This window comes from Dipodomys merriami, unplaced genomic scaffold (assembly GCF_024711535.1).
Source record: "Dipodomys merriami isolate MVZ:Mamm:240054 unplaced genomic scaffold, mDipMer1.0.p SCAF_1246, whole genome shotgun sequence".
Lineage (NCBI taxonomy): Eukaryota > Metazoa > Chordata > Mammalia > Rodentia > Heteromyidae > Dipodomys > Dipodomys merriami.
In genome coordinates, this window is record NW_027202545.1 from 119,402 (window position 1) to 130,000 (window position 10,599).

The following is a 10,599-nucleotide window of genomic DNA, read 5'->3' on the forward strand; positions in this document are numbered from 1 at the left end:
AAGACCCACCACTGACAAAAAAAAAAAAAAAAAGGATAGGAAAGATTACATTACATAAGTGAGGTAGGAAGAGTACATTTTTTTTTAATTAATAAGTTGTTTTTTTTTTTTTTTGTTTTTTTTTTTTTTTTTTTTTTTTGTCGTTGGGCTTGAACTCTGGGCTTGGGGGCTATCCTGCCCGGGCTGGCTTTGAACCGTGATCCTCAGCTCTCAGCCTTCTGAGTAGCTAGGATTACAGGCGTGAGCCACCGGCGCCCGGCTAATGAGTTGTGTTAATTGTGAAAATACTTACAGAGTGGTTACAATGACACGAGCAAGGAAATGAGTACATTTCTTATCAAGCATTGTTGCCTCCTCCTTTGTTTCCATTCCTGCCCTCCCATCTCCCCCCACCCCCTAAAAAAGAGTACTTTTTTTTTTTTTGGACAATGTCACCCCTTCCCTGGCTCTCTCACAGGTTTTCCCTTCCTCAAGTTCTGTTTGTTCCCCACCCACAGGTTGTGTGTCAACATAGTGTCTAGTGAGTGCCACTGTTGCACTTCTTCATCCTGGGTCCCTCCATTTCTTGCCCCTCCTGGAAATAGATGAAGGAAGAAACAATGGGGGGGGGGGAGAAGAGAAAACAAAATAACATCGATGATAACAAACACAAAGAAAGGGGAAGACTTCTTGTTATATGATCAGAGGTATATAGGCATTGCACTTTGGTGAGCCTCATGTCTTCAATTAAGCAACCCAAAGGCCAGAAGTGGAGTTTTTGGCTCAAATGGCAGACTGCCAGTCTCTCTTTTTTTTTTTTTTTTGGCGCGGGGGCGGGGGGGTCCGGTCGTGGGGCCTGAACTCTGGGCCTGGGCGCTGTCCCTCATCTCTTCAGGTTAAGGCTAGCACTCTACCACTTGAGCCACAATGCCACTTCCGGCTTTTTTTCTGCTTATGTGGTGCTGAGGAATCGAATCCAGGGCCTCATGCATGCAAGGCAAGCGCTCTACCACTGAGCCACCTTCCCAGCCCCAGAGTGCCAGTCTTGAGCACAAGAGCCAAGGGACAGCACTCAGGCTCTGAGTTCAAGCCCCAGGACTGACTGGGGCGTGCACACACACACCCTGCACCCCTTGATCTTTGCTGCTGTTTCCTACCACACAGGCACAGGCACGCATGGCAGCATGTGATCTACGTCCCCCCCTCCCCCCACACACACTTTGCACTGCCGCCACCACCACCGCCGCCGCCACCAACTATAGCAACAGACTTCCTAGGCTTCCCCTCCACCACCACCACCCCCTCCGCCCCGGGCCCTAGTTTAGATCGATGAACCAAAGTGTCCCCACTGCACGTTCGGCTCTGGCAAATACCAGATAGGATTACAGTGATGAGGAGAGAGGAGCGACCGCCATGGATTGACTGTAGGGCCCAGAGGACAGAATGCCAGCCCAGGCCCATTCATCGGTCAAGCCAGGAAAATGTTTTTTGTTTTTGTTTTTGTTTTTGATTTCCGGTCTCTCTCCACACCCCATGTGTTTTGTCTGTCTGTCTCTCTGTGCCATAGGGGTTTGCCATTCATGACCTGTGTGGGCGGGGATGTGCTGGTGTGTGTGTGTGTGTGTGTGTGTGTGTGTGTGTGTGTGTGTGTGTGTGTGTGTGTGTGTGTGTGTGTGTGTGTGTGTGTGTAGGGGGAGGTGTTCCTTCCTCACAAGTCCTTCCTAAGTGTCTTGATCGATCTTGGGCCTGACGTTCTTTTTCCTTGTTTTGGGGTGCCACCTACTGGACACCGTGTGGAGTGACAGGGAATGATTCGGTGCTGATGGCGGGGGCTGGCGACTCTCGCGAGAGTCCGAGACTCTCGCGAGAGTAGCGATGAGGTATCGCCGGCTCTCTTCTGCGGCTTTATTTATTTACAACGAAACAAAACGAAACAACAGCAAACAAGGAAATGTTCTTGAAGGGAGGGCCGAGCGGAGGGGGAGGGGGGCCCGCAGGGGGTGTTTTTTTTTCGTTATTTTCTGGACACGGAATTCGTTTGGATATTATGTCTTACGAGCAAACTGTACCAGTTTATTTACGGTTGTAATTTTTTTTTTTTTTTTTTTTTTTTTTTGGATCCGGTCGTGGGGCCTGAACTCTGGGCCTGGGCGCTGTCCCTCAGCTCTTCAGCTCAAGGCTAGCGCTCTACCACTTGAGCCACAGCGCCACTTCCGGCTTTTTTCTTTTTGCTTAATGTGGTGCTGAGGAATCGAACCCAGGGCCTCAGGCATGCAAGGCAAGCACTCTACCACTGAGCCACCTTCCCAGCCCCTACGGTTGTAATTTATATACAGTACCACAAATGTCTTTACGTCCGTATTATGAAAAAGGGTCCCACGGCTGCAGTGGGTGAAAGATTGAGACGGGAACATTTCTAAAGGAGTGCCAAGAAAATGGAAAACAGGCAATGCAATAGTTTAGGGAGAGTTATAAATATCAAGTGCTGCCCTAGGTGAAATTTCATGCAAATGTCCTCACCCACTCAGGTAAACTTTTTATATAGGTATCAGAATACAATTTCTTGAACTATATAGACTTTTATTCACTTGATTTCCCTTAAGTAAATTAAAATAACTGGCTGTTGACAGGGCACATCTGGATATTTCTATCGGCCCCATAGAGATAATCTGTTACATTTTAGGACATGGTAGATTATATTTGCTATTTCCCCAAATGGACTTTACAAAAGCCATCCGTGGCCCCAAAGATGTTTCTGGACCTCTCATCATGTGTGACTAAATAGGCCTCAGTGAATTAAGCTGAGAAAGCTGCAAAACAAAGCAGATCACTTCAGTTATGGAGTATTAAGAGAATAAAAGTAGCTTTATACCACTGGATCTTTAGTGAGAAGGTAGAATAAAAAGAAGAGAAAAATATTGGAGGATGCAATATAAGCCAATTGAAACGTATCCAACCGCGGATCTGGCTTTGAAGTGGCTATTGACTAGTGTGGTCCTAGACCATCGTGTCCAGAAGGATACATCGATGTGTTTTGAAAGATCCTAAACCAAATGTACTTGTGATCATGACCCAAAGCGTGAGGACAGGTACATTTCTGTCCTCCTAATTCCAGCTTTGATCCTCACACGTCCGGTTGTTATAACACGTTCACAATCGTGCCACTTACGGATATTACGTCTTGTGTCTTCTCTGCAATATCTTAAATGCTCAGAGAAGTTACACCTTCTGACAAAAGGACAGTATGTGTGTCACACACACGGGGACACACACACACTCTGTTTGCCCGGAGTGCTGTGTAGCTTACCATGTCCAGTTATAGTTTAGGTCTAGCGTCCACGTAGGAGAGAAAACAGGTGCCGTTGGTTGGTCGGTCTGTCTGTCTCTCCGCCGGTCTGTCTTCCCCTGGCATCACCTGTTCTAGGTTCTTCTCCGCCGCCGCCGGCACACACCCCACCCCCTCTGCCCCCCCCCCCCCCCCCCCGCTCCTAGTCCATCAGTCCATCCATCTACTTCCCTGTAACTGACATAATCTTCTTCTTCTTCTTTGGGGAATGGATGAATAAACTTTTACCTTGTGGATATTGTACACACACCCTAAGGGGTGTGTGTGTGTGTGTGTGTGTGTGTGTGTGTGTGTGTGTGTGTGTGTGTGTGTGTGTGTGTGTGTGTGTTGACGGAATAGAGTGTTTACCATGCCTGACCCCCTGGCTCTGCCTCTCTACCCGTCTGCGATGCGATGTGTGTGCTGGGGCGCTTCTGCCCGCATATGTGCCCAGTGCGAACTCCAAAGAGAAGTACGCCCGCCGGGCCTGTGGGTTCTAACCATGCTTCACCCCCCCCCCGGGAGATAGGATCGCCCCTCTGACCCCCCCACTCTGTTTGGGCCGGGGCCCCTCGTCTGTCTCTCCCTGTCTTTCCTCCTAGGGTTCCCTACCTGCCCTCCCCCCAGCCCCGCACACACACACACACACACACACACACACACACACACACACACACAGAGTCACAGACACACACACACCCACACCCACTGTGCACCGCCACACTCGGGTCCAGGTCCTCCACCACAGGCATGTGAGTGAAGATGCCTCTACCCTCCAACACCTGTGTGTCGGGTTCAGATTCATCGCCTCATGCCCCGAATCCTGCTCCAGAGAGAGTGGCAGAGCCTATTAGAAAAGGCTAGCTGTTTTTTTGTTTGTTTTTTTTTTTTTTTTTTTTTTTTTTATTTTAAGGTAGTCCCATTTGTCGAGTCTCTCTCCAATTTGTTGTGACCCTGGGACTCTGTTCAGGAAGTTCCTTCCTGTGCCTATTAGTTCAAGTGTCTCTCCTACTCTGTCCTGCAGTAGTTTCAGAGATTCAGGTTTAATGTTAAGGTCTTTAATCCATTTTGAGTTGATGTTGGTGCATGGTGATAGGCTGGGGTCCACTTTTAGTTTTCTGCATGTGGCTGCCCAGTTTTCCCAGTACCAGCGGTTGAAGAGGCTGTGTTTCTTCCATTGTATGTCTTTGGCTCCTTTGTCGAATATCAGCTGGCTGTAGGCCTGTGGGTTTATTTCTGGATCTTCTATTCTGTTCCATTGGTCTTCGGGTCTGTTTTTGTGCCAGTACCATGCTGTCTTTGTTATTATAGCTCTGTAGTAGAGTTTGAAGTTCGGCATGGATAGCCCTCCCATATTGTCTTTATCCCCTAGAATTGTTTTGGCTATTCTAGGTCTTTTGTTGTTCCATATGAATTTTTGGACTGTTTTCTGTATTTCAGTGATGTACGTCATTGGGATTTTAATAGGAATTGCGTTGAATTTGTATATTAGTTTTGGAAGTATTACCATCTTTACTATATTAAGTCGGCCTATCCAGGAGCATGGGAGGTCTTTCCATTTCCTAGTGTCTTCTGCAATTTCTTTCTTTAACTTTTTATAGTTCTCATTAAATAGTTCTTTTACATCTTTGGTTAGGTTAATTCCTAAATATTTTATTTTTCGGGAGGTTATTGTGAATGGGGTTGCTCCCTTTATTTCCCTCTCTTCCTGTACATTATCAGTGTATAGGAAGGCAACTGATTTTTGTGGGTTTATTTTGTATCCTGCTATTTTGACGAAGAGAGTTATGATTTCTAAGAGATTCGGGATGGACTTTTAGGGATCGTGGAGGGAGGTATAGTATCATGTCGTCTGCAAAAAGGGATAGTTTAACTTTTTCTTTCCCTATGCGGATCCCTTTAATGTCTTTTTTCTTGCCTTATTGCCCTGGCTAAGGGTTCTAGGACTATATTGAAGAGGAGTGGAGACAGTGGGCATCCTTGCCTTGTTCCTGATTTTAGGAGAATTGGTTGTAGCTTTTCCCCATTAAGTATAATATTGGCTATTGGTCTGTCATAAATGGCTTTTATTGTTTTTAGAAATGTTCCTTCTATTCCTATTTTCTCCAGAGCTTTTAGCATGAATGAATGTTGAATTTTGTCAAAGGCCTTTTCTGCCCAGCCAGCGGCTCTCGTTTGGCTTTCCTGTCATTTAGTGATGGGTGAGTGGACTCACGCTTCCCATGGCGCTGTCACCGTGGTTTTCCAGACCTGTGTGCGTGACGTGTACCTACCCTCTCTGTGTTAGAAGAAACCTCTCTCTGGCCTTCCCCCTGCCCTTTCCCTGCCTGTGAAGGGGGGGGGGGGCGGGTGGGGGCGGGGGGAGGGAGCGTGTTGTGGGGCGGGCGGGCGGCGGACTTTCACAAGTGAGCGGGGTGCCTCCCGAGGGCTCGTCTCTTGCTGGAGCCGACCCATCTTTGGGAGTTTTTTGTTGTTGTTGTTGTTGTTGTTTCTTTCTGGTTTCCATCTGGGGGAAAAAGAAAACAAAACGTACAAACACCCCCCCCCCCAAAAAAAAAAAAAAAAAAAAAGACGGGCGGGCAGACGGTGGGACGAGCGCTCACTTGCCCTTTTCTGGCCATGTTGGGTGGGGGTGGGGGTCTTGCCACGGGCGGCGGAGGTCGTGCGGGTGGCCGGTTCGTTTTCTCTCGTGGTGCAGGCCTGCCGTCTTTGCCGCCCCTTCCTGCTTGGGACCGATCCCGACTTCCCGGTTCTCGGGTTCGGGCCGCTCCGTTCGGGCGACTCCCGTCCTGGTTCCTGGTTTCACTTTGGTCGCTGGCGGCGGCGGCGGCGGCGGCTCGATCTCGGTCTAGGTCTCTGGTGGCTCTGGTGTCGTTCGTGAGGTCGCAGAGAGGACCCGGCTGCAGGTCCTGACCTAGGTTGTGCCTCTCGGTGCGTGGCGGTGGGGAGTGAGGCGATTCGTTTCCGTGTTCTGTGTCTCCGGAGCTCAGAGCCGCCCGGCGCGCGCCGATCCGGGGTACGGCGGCTCGGTGGAGTCGGTCGTTGGAAGGCGGTTGTCGTGCTCCCCCTGGCGTCCGCCTTGATATGACAGTCCCCTCGTTCTCAGCCGAGCGAGCGAGTGAAGGAGGAGGTCTGGCGGCAGCGAGCCGGGCGGAGGCCCGGCCTCTACCGGGTGCCGGGCGCGACTGTCGCCGTGGTGTCGCTGTGGCGCCGGGGCGGCTGTTCTGTCGGACTTTGCGCCCGCAGGCGAGCGCGGGGTGGGGCCGTGAGTCGCCGCTCTCTCTTCCGTGCCCGGTCTGTGCCGGGGGTGGCGGCTTGGTCGGGTCGACCAGTAGTTCTGTCTGGGCCCGACGCCTTGTCCTCCTCCCCTCCCGTAGTTCTGTCTGGGCCCGACGCCTTGTCCTCCTCCCCTCCCTGGACTCTGGTCTTTGAGGGCGAAAGAAGGAGAGTACGAGGGACGTCTCGGGAGTCGGGGGAAAGGGTCCCCGGGTGAGCCGCTAGGTGGTGGGGCCGGTCCCGGCCCGGACTCGGACCACCCCCCCTCCCCGGAGTCACCTCCGAGTGAGCGCTTGGCGCGTGCCGGGCGCGAGGGCCTGGGTCGCCGGCCCCGTGTGGTCTCCCTCCACGGCCCCGGAGGCCGGAGGACAGACCTCTGCGGCGGGAGGAGCCGTGGGCACGGCCGAGGCGAGCCTCGGGGCCGGGACCTACACCCCCCCCCCTCCCCGACATAGGATGGTCGTCGGAGTCACCTCCGAGTGAGCGCTTGGCGCGTGCCGGGCGCGAGGGCCTGGGTCGCCGGCCCCGTGTGGCCTCCCTCCACGGCCTCCTCCACGGGCCCCGGAGGCCAGAGGCCAGACCTCTGCGGCGGGAGGAGCCGTGGGCACGGCCGAGGCGAGCCTCGGGGCCGGGACCTACACCCCGCCCCTCCCCGACATAGGATGGTCGTCGGAGTCACCTCCGAGTGAGCGCTTGGCGCGTGCCGGGCGCGAGGGCCTGGGTCGCCGGCCCCGTGTGGCCTTCCTCCACGGCCTTCTCCACGGCCCCGGAGGCCGGAGGACAGACTTCTCCGGCGCGAGGAGCTGTGGGCACGGCCGAGGCGAGCCTCGGGGCCGGGACCTACCTACCTACCGTCTGCGGTGTGCGCGATGGCGGGGACTTGCCCGGTGGGCCCTGCGTAGGGGAAAAGTCGAGGCGGAGGGAGCACCTCGGGAGTCGGGGACCCGAGCCCGGGAGTCCCGCGTGTGTGCGTGCTGGCGGCAGGGCGCTCACCACCGACCCCGCGCGGTGTGGTTGTGGTGGCTGGGTGCCTCTCGGAGTGGGTGCCTCGCGTCCGCCGGGGGAAGGCTCCCCGTGCCGCTCGTGCCGTGAGCCCGTGCGCACCCGGGGTAGTGGGGCGGGTGCGTCCCCTGACCCCGCTCCCGCCCTCTCTCTTCGTCTGTCTTCGCCTTATGTGGTCGACCAGCTGTCCCTGAGAGTTCCGTGTCTGGCTCTGTTGGGGACGTGTTGGGGACAGGTGTCCCCGATGTGGTTTCCGAGAGGTCCCTGTCGCCAGCGAGTTGTCGCCCCTGCGTGACCAGCTGGTTTTGGCGTGGTGACGTGAGGATTTTGTACCTGCAGGAGGGTGCTGGCATGCTGTGTCCCGGTGGCTGTCAGCGGGTCTTTTGGGGCTCTCTCGGATGCTGTGTGCCGGACCTTTCCCGTCTCTTCCCGGTCCGGGTCCCCCTGCCCTTCCCCCCGCACCCCGGGCTCCCGCTGCCCTGAGCAGGCCTTGCCCCTGTGGTGGCTCGTGGGTGTGGTGGTGGTGGTGGTGGTGGTGGTGGTGGTGGTTGGTTGGTGGCTGAGTGAGTCCCGTCGTCCTTGATCTCTCCCCCGCTCCCGGTGCCGGATTCTGGCCCTTGCCTCGGCACGCCGAGGAGGAGAGTGGTTGGTTGCCTGGGGTGCATATAGGTAGGCCCGCGCGGTGTGCTTCCCTCGCCGTGGCCGGCTTGAGGAGGAAAAGGCGGGGGGCGAGTCCTGCCTTGCCTTGCCTGTGCGTGTGCGGCATCCCCGTCCTGCCGTCGTGCTCGTCCGACCTCCGTGGCTTTTTTTTTTTTTTTTTTTCCCCTATCGCCCCTAGCTCCAACTCCCCCGACCTGCCGCTTCCCGATGGCGGGCCTGGTCGGCCGCTGACCTGCGCTACTCCCGAGCGCTGTCCGTGGTTCTTTTTCTTTTTCTTTTTTTTCCTCTCTAGCTTCTTTCGGCTCTGTGCCCGGTGGAGGTGTCCTGGTAATCCCGAGCGCCAGGGACGCTGAAGCCCGTGGTACTTTTTTTATTTTTTTATTTTTTTAAGTTTTTTTTTTCTTTTTTTTCTTTTTTTTTTTTTTTTTTTTTCCCTTTTACCTCGCTCGTTACTCACGAAAGGTTGTCTGTCCTGGCTACGCTTTTATCCCAGGCTGTTGGCCCTCTCGGGAGCCGAGCTTCCTGGGCCCCACCGCCTCCCGAGTGCCGTGTGGCTGTCTTCTCCGCCCCCTCGGTGTGATTGATGTGGTGACGTTGCGATCTCCTTCGGGCCCGGGCCTAAGCTGCGCCAGGCGAGGGACGGACATTCATGGCGAATGGGACCGCTCTTCTCGTTCTGCCCGTGGGCCCCTGCCCTCACCGTCCCACCGTGCCGGCGCCGGTGGTGTGCGGGGAGGCAGGGGTGCGGCAACCGGGTCCGGCTGCGCTCTCCCTGCCCTCGCCGTGAGGTCGGGGACTTGTACACGCTGGAGGAGGGGGGGCGCCCCTGATCTTGCTCCTCTCTTCCCGTGACTCGTTATCGGCACGGGGGTCGGCTCTCTCCGCGGAGAGGGAGGGTCGGTGCTCCGTGCTTGCCCGTGCTGTGTGGTGTGAAAAGCCGCGCCTCGCGCTCTGCCCTCTTGCGGTGCTCCCGGAACGCTCCCGGTCGGTTCTCTCAGGTGCCTGAGGCTGAGTGGTGGTGTCGTTCCCGATCCCGGCCGTTGTCCGTTGCCTTGTGCCAGCCTGCTGCCCGTGGTGTGTCCCGGCCGTCCTTGGGTTTGTGGGGCTTGTGCGAGTGAGAAAAAAGTTATCGCAGAGATTGACGTCTCTGCTGGGGGGGGGGTCGAGGCGGTTCCCCAGAGGAGGAGCGCTCTTCCCTTGTTGCGCCGGGCGGGTGGCTTCCCCGCATGAGCTGCCGGCCCTGGTCCTGGCTTGTCTTCCCTGCCGTGTCACCTGGCTCTTGTTGCACCGGGGGACCTGAGATGTTGCAGTGGGAGGCGAGCCGGGCCTGTGCGGGCTTCCCCGCCCGTGTGCGCGACTTTGCTCTGGCCCCGCACGGCAAGGCCGACCGACCAGGGTTGGTGTTGCTGCTGCCGCAGACCCCCCCCCGCCCCACCCCTCCCTGCCACCCGTGGTGGGAAGGATGGACGCCTTTGATGTGTGTTGGTCCCGGCGGGGTTCCCGTCGGGGTTGGGTGCGGGCCACCCTCAGAGTGAGGAGAGGTTCTCTAGCGATCCTCGTTCGGGAGGCGGCGTTCGCTGCCGGGTTGGCGGGGGCCCGCCCCCGATGGGCTCCCGCGGCCCTGCCGCTCCCTGTCCCGCTTTTGAGCGTTAGTGGCTGCCCGCGTTGGTAACTGCGTGCCCGCGCCTCCCCCCTCCGAGCTGGGGGAGGGTCCCGCGGGGCCTCTCCCGGGCCGTCGTCTGGTGTGGTGAGTGGAGGACGTTCCCGATCCGTCCCCGCCCCTGCCTCGCGGGCGGTGTGTCGAGTGGCGGAGCCTGGAGCCTGTGCTGGGTCGCGATGCGAGGGCGTGTGGTGTGTGGCTTCCCGGCCTCGTGCTTGGGGTGCCGTGGGGTTTTTGGGGGGTCCCGTCCCCCTCCCCCTCCGGCCCCTGGCGACGCTGTTCCCGAGCGTCTGTGTGGGCCGCCGCCCGTTGGCGACGACGGCGCCGTGCCGGGCGCCGGGCCCCGCGGTGTTCCGGGGCCGCCGTGCCCGTGGTGGTGTGCCGCTCGGGGGGGTTCTGGCCCTCCGGAGCCGAGGATCCCGGTGTGTGTGGGCCCTTGCTCACGCGGCCGAAAAAGAGGCGGTCGATGATGGGTGCCGTGTCCGGCGGTGTGGATGGGTGCGGTGGGGCCCTGCTGGCGCGGGTGGCTCCGCGGGCGCTCGCGGGGTCTTTGAGGCGTGTGCGAGCTGCCTTTTCCCTCTCGGGCCTCTTTTGGGGGGGCCCGCCGCTGCCGCGGTGGGGGTTTCCGGTCCGCTGGTCGGCCTGCTCGGTGTCCCAGGCGTTGCGCGGGACCGCCCAGGAGTTGGGGGTGGTGAGA